Source organism: Rhinatrema bivittatum, chromosome 8 (assembly GCF_901001135.1).
Source record: "Rhinatrema bivittatum chromosome 8, aRhiBiv1.1, whole genome shotgun sequence".
Lineage (NCBI taxonomy): Eukaryota > Metazoa > Chordata > Amphibia > Gymnophiona > Rhinatrematidae > Rhinatrema > Rhinatrema bivittatum.
The window spans coordinates 133855272-133873669 of record NC_042622.1 but is presented as its reverse complement, the minus strand read 5'-3'; the positions used below and the strand labels follow the sequence as shown (position 1 = coordinate 133873669).

Below are 18398 nucleotides of genomic sequence, written 5' to 3'. Positions count from 1 at the left end.
AAGCAGTAGTGAAACCGCTACTCAAAAAACCTAATCTTGACCCCGCCACCCTGTCTAATTACAGACCGGTTTCCAACCTACCCCTCCTAGCTAAAGTTCTTGAAAAACTAGTTAATTCACGCCTCTCCGATCACCTTGAACAAAATAACATCCTCCCTTCCACCCAATATGGTTTCAGGAAGCATTTAAGTACTGAAACATTGCTCCTCTCCCTACACGATACTCTTATCAGAGGAACCGACTCAGGATCCTCCTATCTGATCGCCATGCTTGACATCTCGGCTGCGTTTGACACAGTCAATCACGATATCCTCCTCAACATCCTCAGGAGTATTGGGATAACTGGCAATGCCCTCGCCTGGATTCAATCGTATCTCCAAAATCGCTTTTTTACTGTACTAGTGGACAACAATGAATCTGATCCCATCAGTCTCCCCCAAGGTGTGCCCCAAGGTTCTTCACTCTCCTCTACGCTATTTAATATATACATGATTCCCCTTACCACGCTTCTCACCAACCTGCACATCAAGCATTTTATTTATGCTGACTATGTACAACTCATCTTCCCTTTCTCTGACTCTATCCAAACTGCCTTACAAAACTGGGAATCCTGTCTTTCCTCCATCAACCAACTCCTAAATGACATGCACCTAGCTCTAAATCCCAACAAAACTGAACTATTAATTATATCTAATAGGCAACCGCTCCCAGACATCCCACTTGCTTACTCATCCACCAATTTCCCATCGCACACTCGCAATTTAGGTGTCATTATTGATAATCACCTTTCTTTTAAACCATTCATTAAATCCATCATAAAGGATTGCTATTTTAAGCTACAAACGATAAAGAAACTCAGACCCCTACTACACTTCACTGATTTCCGTACAGTACTCCAAGCTATTATTTTATCTAAAATTGATTATTGTAATGCACTCCTTCTTGGCATCCCCGCAACACACACTAAGCCATTACAACTCTTGCAAAATGCCGCCGCTCGGATACTGTCTAATACAAAGAAAAGAGACCACATCACTCCCACACTTATCGAACTACACTGGCTCCCTATACAGTCACGAATTATTTATAAAACACTATCCATCATACACAAGGGTCTGTTAAATTCCAACCTCAACTGGCTCAACCCCCCCGCTCCTCCCCCGCACCTCCAAGAGACCTACCCGCCCAGTCCTCCAAGGAACACTTCGTGCCCAATCTATCAAATCTTTCAAACTCACCTCTACTATAAACAGAGCCTTTCCCTTGCCGGCCCTACCATATGGAACTCCCTGCCCCATGATATTCGCATGGAGACATATACCCCCACTTTCAAAAAAAAACTGAAAACCTGGCTCTTTCAACAAGCCTACCCCATGTCATCCCCTATTACATAAAACTCTTCTGTAATTTATCCACAGATATATTATTATGAACGCCTTTATGTCCGTTGATTTTGTACTATGCACTTTTATGTATATAGTTATGGCTACAGTTCTATGCCATTGCATCTAATCGTTGATTTTTGTTATATGTAAGGGCTCCTCCCAAAAGTTTATTGTATTTTTCCTAGTTCACTAATTATCTGTTATATGTAAGGGCCACGCCCAAAAGTTTTTGTTTTTTGTGCACCGATGCGATGTGCGAACGGACATCGGTATAGAAGAGACGTTAAATAAATAAATAAATAAATAAAAATAAATAGAGGCTTGAGAACAATGGCATTGCTCCTGTGCTGATCAAACTTTGACACCAGAAGCAGTTGCCTGTGTGGCCTGTGCCTAAAACCAGGGCTGCCTACAGGTGAATTTAGGTTGGGAAAGGAAAATAAGGCACATAGATTTCATTTTCAACTCTATGTGCATTATGTGCCATGATAAAAGTACCCCCACAAAAAGCAGGTGCAAATGTCTGCAGGTACTTTGTGCCCAAGGCAAGTTTCAAAGTGAAAATGCATACATTCTTTCTTTCATTTTGAAGATTGGAACATAGGCCACAGGTTAAAAAGTACCCATGGACTTTGTCTCAGCATGAAAATTGCTCCCAAGGTAACCATGGTAAACTTTCTTCAAGTTTGTTTGCTTTAAGACTATATGGAATAGAGGTTTTCTTCCTATTCTGTGCAAGTTGAGTAATAATGATGCTGCAAAAGACTGATCACGCACATTTCCCTATGTAAGTGTAACCCTACCCCGGTATGCCTGTCCTGCACAGGTGGAGCCATAAAAAATGTGTAAACTCTTTGGGCCTGGAATCTCTCCTGGCTAGCACTAGCATGGCTGTTTCACTTCCCCATGGCTAGGATCCTTGGGGCGGGGGAGTTTACTGCCCAAAAGTGTCAGAGATTCTTTTTACCTTCGTCTTTGTCCCTGGAAAGGGGCACTGTTTCCATGTGTGCTGAATGTGCCAATAACCACATAGAGTCACTTAGTATCCAAAATTAAACTTCTTGACTATTGCAAAAAGTAAGATGAAAATGGCACAATTTAAACTTAATCCTCAGCACCACAGGTTTTGTTTGTCAGTTAGTCTCTTTTCTCTATCTGTGCAGGATTTTCTTGCATCAGAAAAAGGGATCTTCTACCCTCCAGGGCTAGGAAAAAATAATTTCCCAGGTGGACAGGGTATCCCTTAGATGGGCAGGATACCTCTTCCAACTGGCAGTTTGCAGTTGCATCAATGGAGAATCTGCTGAAAGAAAGTGAGTTGCTAGAACTGAGGCAGCATAGATTCACCAGAGGAAGATCCTGTTTTTTGATTGTGACTAGACAATTTGAAAAAGGAAGAACACTTTATTTTATTTATTTATTTATTTAACAACTTTTAATATACCGACGTTCGTATGGCACATCACGCCGGTTTACAGGTAACTCAAATATAGGAGGAAATTACAATGAACAGGGAGCATGGGATGGGAGCAGGCCAGAAAGAGGAGAGGGGAAGGGGAGACAGGAGAAGAGAGGGAAAAGATAGGTAGCATGAGATAGAAAAGAGCAACCGTTAAAGTAGATGGAACTTATTTACAGAGGTATGTATTTACAATAGAACTATTTACCATATAGATTACATTAGTTTAAATAAAACATTCTTGTAAAATTGCAATACGATGGAATGAGAGGGCGGTGGGGGGATGCCTAGGGTAAGGGAAGGTAGAGGGAGATTAGGAGGGGGAGGGCTGGGTGGGTGCGTCTAGGTTTGGTTGGTTTCCGGATAGGCCTTTCTGAAAAGCCAGGTTTTGACACCTTTTTTGAAGGTGGCCAGGGAGGGTTCAAGGCGGAGAAAAGTGGGAAGGGAGTTCCAGAGTGTAGGGCCAGCTATAGTGAAGGCCCTTTCTCTCGTGGATGTGAGATGAGCAATTTTAAGGGAGGGAGTATGAAGGGTACCTGCGAGGGAGGATCTGGTTGGACGGGTGGATATGCGGAAGTGAGGCGAGTCCTTGAGCCAGGGGTTGGTTTTGTAGAGCAGATTGTGAAGGATGGTAAGGGTTTTATACTGAATACGGAAAGAGATAGGTAACCAGTGGAGGTCCTTAAGTATGGGGGTGATGTGGTCTCTTTTTCGGGTGTTAGTTAAGATTCTCGCCATGGCGTTCTGTAGGATTTGTAGGGGTTTGATGGTCGACTCTGGGAGGCCAAGGAGGAGGGAATTGCAGTAGTCCACTTTGGAGAGGATAGTGGTCTGCAGAACTAGTCGGAAAATCTTGTGTGTGGAGAAGGGGTTTTAAGCTTTTTCAGGATGTGGAGTTTGTAAAAGCCCCCCTTTAGAAGGGATTTAATATGGGCTTTGAAATCGAGGCGCTGGTCTAGTTCAATACCAAGGTCTCTCACAGACGGAGATGAGGTGGGGGGAGATGAAGTGTTATTGGGGGGTGAGAGTGAGGGTGAGAGTTCAGGTTGATTAGATATAATGAGTATCTCGGTTTTAGAAGCATTAAGGGCAAGGTGAAGGTTGGATAGTAGTGAGCTGATTGTTGTAAGATAGGAGTCCCAGAGTTGGAGGGTTTCTTTTAGCGTATTTTGGATGGGGATGAGGATTTGAACGTCGTCGGCATATAGGAAAAAGTTCAATCCTAGGTCGGAGAGCAGGTGGCACAGGGGCAGTATATAAATATTGAAAAGGGTAGAAGAGAGTGAGGATCCCTGAGGAACTCCTTGCGTGAGAGAAATGTGCGAAGATTCAGCTTTGTCAATTTTTACTATGTATTCTCTGTGGGAGAGGTATGAGGAGAACCATGATAATGCAGTGCCTGCGATACCTATTTCTGCTAGGAGGGAAAGTAGGATTTGATGATTGACTGTGTCGAAAGCAGCTGAGATATCAAGGATGGCAAGGAGATAGGATGTCCCTTGGCCCATGCCTATGAGGATGGTGTTGGTGATCGCTAGCAGAAGATTTTCAGTGTTACGCTCCTTACGGAATCCAAATTGGGATGGATGTAAGATGTGGTGGTCCTCGAGGACCACCACATCTTACATCCATATTTGTGAATTAACTACCTTCTCTAGTACTTTGGCAATGAGAGGCAGGTTGGAAATAGGACGATAGTTTGCTGGGTCAGTGGGGTTAAGGGAAGGTTTTTTGAGGAGGGGCTTGATGACTGCTATTTTGAGTGGGTCTGGGACTTTGCCAGATGACAGTGAGCAATTTATGATGTCGGCTAGGGATTTAGCTATAGAGGTGGGTATGGAGAGGAGGGTTTTTGTGGGGATGGTGTCTGCTATGTGAGAAGCTGGTTTTATCTTTTTTAGGATAGACTCTATCTCCAAGGTGGATATGAGGTCTAGGGATTTCAGTGTGGGGCCGTTATGATTAGGGAGCAGTGGGGAAGGGATGGGTTTGGGGAGGAAGCGCTTGATGATGTTTGCGATTTTGTCATGGAAATACTTTGCAAGCTCTTCACATTTTTTTATAGGGTTGCTTTCCTGGGATGTGGGATGGGAGGGCTTTGTGAGGTCAGCAACATAGGAAAAAAGGGCGCTTGAATTGAATTGATAGTCGTGGATTCTAGCTGAGTAGAAGTCACGTTTGGCTTTGAGAGTGGCTTGCCTGTATTCACTTGATGTGACTTTCTTTGGATTTCAGCAAAGCTTTCAATACAGTCCCATATAGGAGACTCGTGAATAAAATTAGTACTTTGGGAGTGGATTATAAACTGGTTGACTGACAGGAGACAATGGGTAATGATAAATGGAACCTACTCTGAAGAGAGAACAGTGTTAAGTGGAGTGCCACAGGGATCAGTTTGGGACTGGTTCTTTAAAATCTTTGTGAATGACATTGTGGAAGGGATAGAAGGTAGAGTTTGCCTGATTTTGTATGATACTAAGATCTGCAACAGAGTGGACATGACTGAAGGAGTAGAGAGAATGAAACATGATTTAAGAGAGCTTGAGGCATGGTTGAAAATTTGGCAGCTGGGATTCAGTGCCAAGAAGTGCAGAGTCAAGCATCTGGGGTGTGGTAATCCAAAAGAGCGATATGTGGTGATGGTGGGGAGGGAGGGAGGGGATGAAAGACTAATGTGCACGGTCTGGGTAAGCAACCTTGTCGTCTTAGTATCTGGCGATCTGAAGGCAGGGAAGCAATATGTTAAGGCAATAGCCAATGCCAGAAGAATGCTGGGCTGCATAGAGCAAGGAATAACCAATTAGAAAAAGGAAGTGATAATGCTCTTCTATTAGTCCTTGGTAAGGCCTCACCTGGAGTACTGTCAATTCTGGAGCCCGTAACTCAAAAAGGATAGAGACAGGGTGGAGGTAGTCCAGAGAAGTGTGTTCAGAATGGTGTGGGGTCTGTATCATAAGAATATGAGGAGAGGCTGAAGGATCTGAATATGTATACCCTGTAAGAGAGAACATAACATGCCATACTAGGTCAGACCAAGGGTCCATCAAGCCCAGCATCCTGTTTCCAGCAGTGACCAATCCAGGCCATAAGAACCAAGCAAGTACCCAAAAACTAAGTTTATTCCATGTTACCATTTCTAGTAATAGCAGTGGCTATTTTCTGAGTCAACTTAATTAATAGCAGGTAATGGACTTCTCCTCCAAGAACTTATCCAATCCTTTTTTAAACACAGCTATACTAACTGCACTAACCACATCCTCTGGCAACAAATTCCAGAGTTTAATTGTGCGTTGAGTAAAAAAGAACTTCCTCCGATTAGTTTTAAATGTGCCCCATGCTAACTTCATGGAGTGCCCCCTAGTCTTTCTATTATCCGAAAGAGTAAATAACCGATTCACATCTACCTGTTCTAGACCTCTCATGATTTTAAACACCTCTATCATATCCAGCCTCAGCCCTCTCTTCTCCAAGCTGAAAAGTCCTAACCTCTTTAGTCTTTCCTCATAGGGGAGCTGTTCCATTCCCCTTATCATTTTGGTAGCCCTTCTCTGTACCTTCTCCATCACAATTATATCTTTTTTGAGATGCGGCGACCAGAATTGTACACAGTATTCAAGGTGCAGTCTCACCATGGAACGATACAGAGGCATTATAATATTTTCTGTTTTATTCACCATTCCCTTTCTAACAATTCCCAACATTCTGTTTGCTTTTTTGACTGCCGCAGCACACTGAACCGACGATTTCAATGTGTTATCCACTATGACACCTAGATCTTCTTGGGTTGTAGCACCTAATATGGAACCTAACATTGTGTAACTATAGCATGGGTTATTTTTCCCTATATGCATCACCTTGCACTTATTCACATTAAATTTCATCTGCCATTTGGATGCCCAATTTTCCAGTCTCACAAGGTCTTCCTGCAATTTATTACAATCTGCTTGTGATTTAAGTACTCTGAACAATTTTGTATCATCTGCAAATTTGATTATCTCACTTGTCGTATTTCTTTCCAGATCATTTATAAATATATTGAAAAGTAAGGGTCCCAATACAGATCCCTGGCACTCCACTGCCCATTCCCTCCAACTGAGAAAATTGTCCATTTAATCCTACTCTCTGTTTCCTGTCTCTTAGCCAGTTTGCAGTCCACGAAAGCACATTGCCACCTATTCCATGACTTTTTACTTTTCCTAGAAGCCTCTCATGAGAAACTTTGTCAAACGCTTTCTGAAAATCCAAGTACATTACATCTACCGTTTCACCTTTATCCACATGTTTATTAACGCCTTCAAAAAAGTGAAGCAGATTTGTGAGGCAAGACTTGCCTTGGGTAAAGTCATGCTGACTTTGTTCCATTAAACCATGTCTTTCTATATGTTCTGTGAGTTTGATGTTTAGAACACTTTCCACTATTTTTCCTGGCTCTGAAGTCAGGCTAACCAGTCTGTAGTGTCCCGGATCGCCCCTGGATCCCTTTTTAAATATTGGGATTATATTAGCTATCCTCCAGTCTTCAGGTACAATGGATGATTTTAATGATATGTTACAAATTTTTACTAATAGGTCTGAAATTTCATTTTTTAGTTCCTTCAGAACTCTGGGGTGTATACCATTCAGTCCAGGTGATTTACTATTCTTCAGTTTGTCAATCAGGTCTACCACATCTTGTAGGTTCACAATGATTTGGTTCAGTCCATCTGAATCATTACCCATGAAAACCTTCTCCATTACGGGTACCTCCCCAACATCCTCTTCAGTAAGCACTGAAGCAAAGAAATCATTTAATCTTTCCACGATGGCCTTATCTTCTCTAAGTGCCCCTTTAACCCCTCGATCATCTAACGGTCCAACTGACTCCCTCACAAGCTTTCTGCTTCGGATATATTTTAAAACGTTTTTACTGTGTGTTTTTGCCTCTACGGCTAACTTCTTTTCAAATTCTCTCTTAGCCTGTCTTATCAATGTCTTACATTTAACTTGCCAATGTTTATGCTTTATCCTATTTTCTTCTGTTGGAGCCTTCTTCCAATTTTTGAATGAAGATCTTTTGGCTAAAATAGCTTCTTTCACCTCCCCTTTTAACTATGCCGGTAATCGTTTTGCCTTCTTTCCACCTTTCTTAATGTGTGAAATACATGTGGACTGTGCTTCTAGAATTGGTATTTTTTAACAATGACCACGCCTCTTGCACACTTTTTACTTTTGTAGCAGCTCCTTTAAGTTTTTTTCTAACAATTTTTCTCATTTTATCAAAGTTTCCCTTTTGAAAGTTTAGTACGAGAGCCTTGGATTTGCACACTGTTCCTCTTCCAGTCATTAATTCAAATTTGATCATATTATGATCACTGTTGCCAGGCGGCCCCACCACAGTTACCTCTCTCACCAAATCCTGTGCTCCACTGAGAATTAGATCTAAAATTGCTCCCTCTCTTGTAGGTGAAGGAGAGGTATAAGAACATAAGCAGTTGCCATACTGGGTTAGACAGAGGGTCCATCAAGCCCAGCATCCTGTTTCCAACAGGATACAAGTAACTGGTAAGTTCCCAAACATTAAATAGATCCCATGCTATTAATGGCAGTAAAGACAGTGGCTATTAGTCAAGTCAAATTGACTGATAGCAATATCTGGTAGTGACCTACAAGGGAATGATTAAACTCTTGATAAGGTGTGGGGAATTTCTGAATGTATTTTATTTTTAGTGTGAAAGTGTCACCTGCCTATAAATTAAAGGATGAGAGAGGGATGGGAGGGAGCAGGTCTGGTGCCAAGGATATTAGGTGCCCTTGGCAAACCTTCAGCCTTGCACCCGCCCCTCCTGCAGCTTGCGGCCTGCTGCGTATGGCCCACCAAGTCTTTACTCCTCTCAACCGTGAGTGGGATGGGATCCACTCGCAGCCCTATATGGCTGCTCTATGCCAACCCCAATGGCTGTTGCCCTAGGCGACCACCTAGTTCACCTATTGGGACGTGCCAGCCCTAGGAGGGAGATAAAGACAAATACACAAACTCCTGTTTTTTGCCTGCCTTCTGACTAGCTATTAAATCAGACACACAAACACACTAAAGAATATACTCCAATAGTTTTTACTTCTCCCCAAAACTTTTAAGTTTTTAAAATTTCCCCAAGCAAGTACTTACCAATCTTTACAGCCACCAGCAAGGTGATCCTCTCCCCTCAGTGCAGCAACATACAATATGACAGGGATGGCCAACTCCAGTCCTCAAGAGCCACAAACAGGTCTGGTTTTCAGGATATCCACAATGAATATTTGTATGCAAATCTATCTCATGCATATTCATTGTGGATATCCTGAAAGTCAGACCTGTTCATGTCTCTTGAGGACTGGAGTTGGCCACCTCTACAATTTGAAATTCCCATTTATATGCAAATGTAAAGAAGGAACACTAGAGGGCAGTATTACTAAACAGATCCTGGATCTTGTTTCTAATTTTATTTCCAGAAGAATACAAAAATGATCATTTGGTTGGCTACATAAGAAGGAAAGTGAACAATTGGCTTATTGTGCACCTGAAACCTGTTTGTGAATCTAAATTTGTGAGATCAAAGAGTCTAAAGTTCTCATAATTAAAAAAAAAAAGTCTTTGGAAAAAGCCTATGCTATGGCCTCAGGATCAATGCGAGGGTATCAGGCACCCTAGGCAAACTTTTTAAACTTGCACCCCACCCCCTTATACATCTATCAGCGGCCAGCTCTAGTACAGCATTCCCTTCTCTTGCTCCACTCAGCATCTACCTTTCACTCTCACCCCCTGCCAAGTCCTGCCTCCTTCTCCCTTTGCTCCTGTCCATGGTACCCAATAACCCTTCTCTCCTCCTGTCCAGCATCTCTCTTCTCTTCTTCTAACCCCCAGCATCGTCCTCTTTCCTTCACTTCCTGCTCATTATTCCAGTATCAACCCTCTCTTTTTGCCTGTTTTTTGTAGTGCCCAGCATACAGTCTCTCTCCACCCCTACCTACCCAGAATCCTCTCTTTCCACCCCACCCTCGCCTGCCCGGACCCCTCTCTCTCTACAACTCCCCTACCCTTCTAGCTTTCTCTCTGTTTCTATCCCTACATCAACCTAGCAATTCCCTTCTCTCTTGTGTTGCCTGCCTTGAAAGTGGGTAGGTGGAGATTTCTGAGGGTTTTGTCATTCTCTACCCCCCCAAAAAAAAAAAATGTAGTGCCCTAGGTGGCCAACTAGCTTATCTACCAGAACTTACCCTGAATGATCTAGTCAGAAGAGAGTAAGCAGGTAACTCCATGTCATCATCAACAGGCTAAGCCAGGCCTGGTTTTACTCCCATTGCATCTATGGACTTGAGAATCTAATATCTTAATAAAAGCAAATTTAATTCTTCCTAATGGAGAAAATCATTTATATTAAATCAATATTTTTCTCTCTTTATATACAGAGGAAATTAAAACGAATTAATCTACACAAGAAACGTAAATTAAAACCAGATAAAAGGTGGTAACTGTAAATCATAAAAGAAAAATAGTGTACAAGAATAAAGTTCTGTCTTCAACAATTATCCAACATCCAGGTGGTGGGGTAGCAGGGCACATGTTTAGTGCCCGCTAAAGAAAAGCAGGGCTGCATGTCAGTAGAAACAATGGGGCAAAATTAGGAGTGGTTCAGACTGTGTTATGTCATGGAGCCTTGCTCTTACTCAGTAGGAGTGTCCTGAAATGCTATACAGGTAGATTCCTAAGAAGCAGTTTGCTATGAGGGCTTGCCAATGTGAAAACAAACAAAAAAAAAAAAACAGGGAGTAACCCCTATTAACTAATCCGACCAGAACTGAATAGAGGTGACTGATCTAGGAGCAGCTTAGATGAAAACTATTCTAATCATAATGAAGAAATAAACAGGATTAAATGTGGCAGTTCCTCGCGCTTGGTATTAGTGTGGCCTCCCAAACTTTATGCACATTTAATCCAACATTTGTTACATACTCCCAGTAACTAATCCAGGTGTGAAGCTATTTTTATGGATGGGATTGATGATTCCGGAGTAATTTGGAAATGACTCACATCTCCTGCCAAATGTGATTACAAACTGCTTTGAGGCTGGAAAGCAAAAGACCCTTTCAAGCACTGTACAGCCCTGCGTGAAAACAGTATAATGATGAGGATGGACAGATACCCGGTGTACTAAGCGAATAGGAAGGGGAAACACTTCCGAAAAATACGGCTGAATTTGTAATTGGAGAAAGGGCTGGGATTTGACGGAAAATAGACGAAAACCTCTATACCACATACGACATGTCGCATACATGAAATAATAAAAGCTGTATATTCTTATACTTAAATGTGACAAATCTATGCAGTTGTGACGGTATTTCAAGGCCCCCGCGTCTCTTCGGAAAGAACGCACGATCGAGGCGGAGCAGGCTGGGGAAACCATTCCGCCTTTGCACCTTTCCCAAGCGCGCGCGCGCGCCCTTCTGAAGGATCGCCTCCGCGGGAGCCCGGCGCTCATTATTATTATTATTATTATTATCATTCAATCTCTCCTCCCCAGAAAGGAACGAGCAGTATGTGGTGTGTGTGAGAGAGGCAAGGACAGCCCTTCTCAGGAAGCAGGAGGGCTCGCTGGCACGCTCTCGGCGCCGAGATCGGACGTAAAAGAGACCGGGGGAGGGGGCACCGCAGCCCGGGACTAAATGTGCCAGGAAACGTGAGCTGTCTTCTGCCTGCCGGCGCGCTGAGCCCGAGCCGTCCGACGAGCTGCCGCCAGCGAGCACCCAGCGGGAGCAGCAGCAGCATCTCTCCGCAGCGAGAGCACGAGTAGGTGGGCTGCTTCTGATTTTTCTTGGGCTTCTTCAGTGCCAGGTTTTATTGTCATCTTCTAGTAACAATTAAACAGCCGATTACCGTTTTATGTTGTCAGCTCTGGAAAGGTTTAAGTTTTTTTTTTTGTTTTTTTTACCTGCACGAGGATCGGGCACGATGAGTGTGACCCGCTCCATGGTTTTTGTTTTACATGTTTAATGAAACCAGGCGCCCTTCATTCTGAAAAGAATTGATGCTGTAAACCTGGCAGTCAGGTCCACAAGGTTGCTTTCTCCCCTTGCTGTTTCTTTAAAGTTTTCTGGGGAGAAAGGGGTCCAGCTTTACACGAGGGAGCTGCTGCCTGCTTAATCGAGGGAATACGCATTTAGTCTTCAAAATGTTTTGTTCATTTTATTGATACTGTTCTTATAATTTCTTTTTTCCAAAGTGCTCATATACCTTATCTACGTTTATTATTCCCTTTCAGGGGGTGTCTTTGTGTAACAAACCTTATTTCTGAGAAATGGAAGCCTTAACAAAACTCTTAATGTGCCACATCTGTTACTGTTGATAAACTGTGCTATAAAACTTTTTTAGCAATCCCATTTATTGACTTCCATTCTATTTCTGATAAATTGGGACTCTGTGCTGTTCATTATAACTCCTTTGGAAGAAGAAGTCTATATTTTAGTTTATGCACTCCAGGTATATGCAGCTGCTAGTGGTTTAAAATCTATCCAGTTCTGAACTGCTCTTAGGATGCTAATATTTAATCTCTTATTCAAAATGCTGAAATTTGCTCAGTTTAATTTCCTTATATGATGCTGAAAATGACAAAGCTTTCTACTAACATGAAAGTGAATTATTATAAAGTCCTATAGAGCCCAGGCACTGATTCAATCTAGAGGCCCCGAGGCATAAACATTGTAGTTTACCCAAGCTGTGGTAGCCTTCATATTGCAGAATTTAATACCAGTGCAGAAAAGAAGAGAGCTGCAGTTTAAAGTTTTAAAGAAATCAAATGTGGCTCTAGAAGGCACTGCTGGCTTGCTCAAGTTAAAATGCCAGTGAATGAGCACCACTAGTATAATCCTTCATGTAAACAGAGAGATAGACTTAAGTGCCTAGACCAGGCAGATACAGGTAAGGTCAGCAGCTCATATGCTTTAAGGAGGCATCAGCTACATCAGCTACATGGTTCTGATGCTCGACTTTTTCTGAGCAGAAAGTGCTGGCAGTGCATCCTAAAAATGCCTGGTACATCAGTATACTGTAACAGGAGGAGGAGAGGCTGTCTCTCCTATAAGCTATCAATGACAAAAAAAAAACCCAGGATGAAATTTATAACCAGGGAATATTTTAAGATTCCCACTAAGAAGCAGCTTGAACCTCTTCAGTGTTTACTGTGAGCTTAGTCACAACTCTACAGCTGTTAATCTATAAAATCATGAATCAAAGTGAATTGTTCACACTCTAACTTGCTGAAAAAAAGCTTTTATAGGCAAATAAGGTATCAGAATGTCACATGACCTTTGATCTGGCCATACAATTGAAAAACCCTGCTCTTTATCTGCTGTAATAGAGATAAGGGCTGTGCTGCTTACATAATGAATATCTGATCACAGCTGAGCGACATCAGGGGTTTTGGCAGGTTACTTCCCTCAGTTTGAGCAGGAAGAATGTAATTGAGGCCTCTAGATTCTTGCATAGCCATCACAAAAATTGAATTAACTCTGCCTGTCCCATTTTGGGGAATGCATTCAGCCACCATTATTTACAGAGCAGCATTCAATATTTAGCATTTATAGGTTCAAATTTGATGTCAGCTTACCATTTACCCTAAACCAAGAGTTTCCAACTAGAAGCACTAACTTGTGGTAACTGCAGACTTCACATTACCACTGAAGTACTAGATTAGTGCTCCTTATCTGTGAAGCCTGTGAGTCTTGGTTTAGGTTTACTGTTGCTGAGTAGTTTTGTAGGATGTAGTTAGGATATTAATGGTCAGATGTGTTACCAGTATAATTTATTGGTGGTGTTTAGGGATCTTGGGAACTTGCCCTCAGACAATAAATCAATAAGTAGAATAACAGGTGTGTGTAACTTTATTCTAGATACTCATAAACACTCCATTCAAAATTAATTTTTGGAACCAATCTCTGGAATTTAGCCCCTAGGGAATTAAAGTGCTATAGAGATTACCTTGTTTTTGGGAAAGTTTTTCTAAAAGATGGCTTTATAGTTCATCTCTAATTGTCCCTAACTCCAGGTAATCATTTTCCCTCTAGTTGTTAGGTGCCTTTTGCAAAACGCTAGAGCTTCTGTAGTGGAATTGTCTGTCCATCCATATACAGTACATGTATGCATGGCCAGAGAAACACAAATATAGCAGGCAGGCAGGAGTGGGAGCTACGGGGGTGGCAGGGATCGTAGGCCCTGACCCCCATAGAAGAAGACTAGCTGTGATAACAGCCTCCAATAACCACATTTCCCTCTTTCTACACTGCCCAGAGGAGATAAACTTATTAAAGTCAGGGCCGATCCAAGGCCTGATGGTGGCAGTAGCAGCAACAGCATGGAATTATGACGACCCATGGGGCTGTTGGCATACGTTCCTCTTCTAGGTCCTGCCCTTTCCTGGCTTCCTTATGGGAGGTAGTCCCTAGGAGAGGAACATGCACTGACAGCCCCGGGCATGTTTACAATGTCATGCTACTGTTGCTGCTGCTTTTGCCACTACTGTGCTTTGGACTAGAACCTACTTTAGTAAACTTATATCTCCAAGGGAGGAGGGTTGGTGAGGGTTGCCCAAGGAAGGAGGAACTTGCCATTTTGTCACACTAAGTATGCACGTTAGAGCTTGTTAGTCTTGACCACCATGTTTCCAGGGTTGCCTAGTTTTAACTTTACAGAAGAAATGCCACACTGGGTCAGACCAAAGGTCCACTGAACCCAGCATTCTGTCTCTGACAGTGGCCAATCCAAGTCCCAAGCACCTGACAGGATCCCCCAAAATAGATCCAATACTTCTTGCTTGTAACCAGGGATAAACACTGCAGTGGCTTTCCCAAATCTGCATGGCTAACAATGGTTTATGGACTTTTCCTCCAGGAACTTGTCCAAACCCTTTTTAAACCCAGCTACACTACCTGCTTTTACCACATCCTCTGGTAACAAAGTCCACAATTTTATTTGTGCGGCAAGAGAAAAAATACTTGTTTTAATTGTGTCACTTAGCTTCATGGAGTGATCCTAGTCATAGAATTTATTCTTTGAAAGAGTAAATAACCATTCCCTATTTACCATTCCAGCCCACTCATGATTTTGTAGACCTCTATCATGGTTTCATTATAATGTAAATTATAAAAATACAGAAACATGATATCAGAGAGAGACCATTATGGCCTATATAATCTGCCCATCCATAGCAACTATTCAGGTTTATAATCCCTACTACACCCTCAGAGATCTTCTATGTTTATCCCTTGCTTTCTTGAATTCAGATTCTGTCCTTGTCTCTACCATTTTTTACATGTTGTGGTATATATTGTGAATGTTAATTTGTAATATGCCCTGTACAACAAAATTGTATTTATGTGAATTATAAGAACTTTTAAATAAAGAAATCTCCATGGGGAGGCCGTTCCATCCATCAATACCCTCTCTGTAAAGAAATATTTCCTTAGATTACTCCTGAGTCTATACTCTTATTCCCTTCTTCTAGAGCCTCTTTTCCTTTGTAAGAGGCCTGCTTCATCTGCATGGAAACCTTGGAGATATTTAAATGGCTCTATCATATCTCCTCTATCCTGCCTTTCCTCTAGGGCAGGGTTGTCCAACTCTGGTCTCTAATGAAGATACACGAGACAGATCTGCATACAATTGAGGCTGTGCATGCAAATTTATCTCATGCGTATTCATTAGAGTTACTCTGAAAATCAGATCAGTTTGCGGCCCTTGAGGACTAGAGTTGGACACCCATGCTCTAGGGTATACATGTTTAAGTCTTGAAGCCTGTCCCCATATTATTTAGAATGAAAAACGACCATTTTAGTAGCCACCCTCTGGACGGACTCCATTCAGTTTATATCCTTTTGAAGATGCAGTCTCTAAAACTGTATACAGTATTCCAAATGAGGTCTCACCAGTGTCTTATACTGGGACTATATTACCCCTTTTTTATGCTGACCATTCCTCTCCCTATGCACTCAAGCATCTTTCTGGCTTTGCTGTCACTTTATCCACTTATTTGATCACTTTAAGATCATCAGATATGATCAGCCCCAGATCCTGCTCTTCTTTCATATTTAGAAGAATTTCACCCCCTGTACTAGGAGTGGCCAACTCAGGTCCTCAAGAATCTGAAATAGGATTGGATTTCGGGATGTCCACAATAAATACGCATGAGACAGGTTTGCATACACTGTCTCCTTTGTATGCAAATATAATCTTATGCATATTCATTGTGGAAACCCTGAAAACCAGGCCAGTTTGTCTCATGAGGTCCTGGCCATACTGTAGCTCTTCATTAGGTTTTTGTTTCCTAAATGCATAACTTTGCATTTTTTAACATTAAATCATAGCTACCAAAGTCTAGACCAGTGGTTCTCAACAGGTGTGTCGTAGTCCCAGCAGAAGGCTGCTCTTTCCTCATCAGTCTGGACAGGAGTTGGCTGATTTCTCCTTTTTTGGATATGAGAGGAAGCTGCTCTTGCTTTCTTCCCCTCTTCCTGGCCCAGTGGGGAGATTATTCCCTTCTCTTTCACCCAGATCAGAGCAAGATATCACCAACTCCTGTTCATATGGGCCTGGCAGGACACCAACTTTATCTTCCTCTGCTTGGCCTGGCAGTGAGGCTGCTGATGCTGTCTTTACCCCAGGGGGTCTAGATGTGAAAGCAGGAGTATGAGGAAGAACCACTGCTGATTTCCGCTGCTGCTTCCTCCTCTTCTTCCTCTCCTCAATTCTTCTTGCTCTCATCTGCCATTTGGTAGAGCGGGAGGGAGACTCTTGATTGCACTGAAGGCTTATGCTGGCTGGGAGCCAGGAGGAGGGGGAAATGTGCTGGGCTGGAAAGCCTTGGGAGATAGGGAGTCAGGAGTCTGCTGGGTAAGAAGGGTGGAGGGAAGGAGGTTTGGGTTGCTGGGTAGGGAGATGTCGAGGAAAGAGGAGCTGGGCAGGGAGGGAGATGGAAGTGGAGGGAGAGATGGAGGTGTGGAGCCTGCTGGGTTGGGGGAGAGGGGAGGTCAGGGGATGCTGAGCAGGAAGGGGTGAGAAGGAGGTGGTCAGATGTATGCTGGTAGGGAAGGGCAGGGAGAGTTCAGCAGGGGAGAGAGGTGGCACAGGGAAGCATGTGAAGGGATGATTCAGTAGTTGGGAGAAGTGAGGGGTGATGAGGGCATGGAGGGGAGTGAGGGTACACGAATCATACTATGTCAGTTTTGGGAATGTGCATTTCTTCTCTCTTTGAACTTTGCTTAGTATAGGAGGAAATATATTTCTGTTTCTAGTTCTCCAGTTTTGCACTGCATGAAGAAGGTGGCCTTGGGGTTTCCACTCCAGGTTTTATTTCCACACTTGTAATCTGTGGTATTTTATTCTATATTTGGTGAAGGCAGGTCTGTCTGTGTTCTGTATGTGTTTTGACTGAAATGAGGTACTTTACAAATCCTTCCATGCTAGTATCGGCCTCACTTGTTGTATTTTCTCAATATGATATTACATTGGGGGTGACCTGCTGCCTTTTAATGGGTAGGGCTATTGCTGTTTCATTTCTTGGAGTTAGTGCTGCTTCAGTATGGTAGGTTTGATAAACATGTACAGAGTGAGGGGTTTGTTTGTTTGTTTTTTCCAGGTTTTGCATTATTTTACAATGCACCTGGTAGTGGAGGGAGTTTGTGATGCTGTTATTGAAATGAGACCAGAAACAGAAAACCTTTTTTTTGTATGGTGAGTTGTACAGGGAAATGTTTTAGTTCTGCTCTACATCTATTGTTTGGAAGCGGGTGGATGTAGAACATGCTTATATTTAGTCCTATGATGGTCATGTGTTCAGTGTGTCACGCATGTGAGCATCATCTCTCAGGTGTGTCCTGATAGAAAAAAGGTTGAGAACCACTGGTCTAGACTATTCCTCAAGCTTCAATAGGTTCCTTCTCATGTTTTCCATACCTTCCTGGCTATCTATTGTTGCAGATTTTGGTATCATCAGTTTCATAAAAGTATGCATTTGTTTATATTTGTACTGTGTGGTGTTTATGGCATTTTTTTGAATAAATGTACCATCTCAATTTTATTTATATCGTTTTATGCTGTCTAGAGTTCCCTAGAATTAGGTAAGTTATAAATATAATATAATAAATACCATAGTAACTCAAAAAGGGAAAATCTCTCCAAGGTCTTAATTCATATGGAAACAGAGACAACTGAGATGGTAGATCCCATGCAGCTCTTTTCACAATCGTGACTCTCCTGGATATTGGTAGATTTGTTTCTCCTTTCTTGTTTTCTCTCCTCAGGAATTATGTTTATTTCATTTTGATGTCACATTTGCTTCCTGTTATGACTGGCTGTTTCTTAGTTGCTGATTACTTTTATATTTTCCATGGGTGTAAATGTTATTCCCTACCTGTGTTTATAAATGTTTTGTCATGAACATGTCCTTAACTAGCTGAAGGTCAGTACATTTAGCAAAACTAGATATCTTGCAGCTGTGTTGATATTTTGGAATGCTGCTTTGCTTAGGTACTATAACAATTCATTATTT

At 42.3% G+C, this 18398-nt stretch overlaps 1 protein-coding gene across 12 annotated transcripts in view; it reads left to right on the top strand.

The window, feature by feature from the left end:
* The first annotated feature begins 10804 nt into the window (after window positions 1-10804).
* LOC115097412 (dual specificity testis-specific protein kinase 1-like) overlaps window positions 10805-18398 on the top strand; it is a 175179-nt gene continuing 167585 nt past the window's right edge. For 5 of the 12 annotated variants that reach the window (XM_029613207.1, XM_029613206.1, XM_029613203.1 and 2 more), the window contains exon 1: window positions 10805-11651. The gene's annotated coding sequence lies outside the window, so the exon portion shown is untranslated. The remainder of the gene's footprint in view (window positions 11652-18398) is intronic. The other 7 variants (XM_029613212.1, XM_029613209.1, XM_029613205.1 and 4 more) reach the window with 6 other exon arrangements.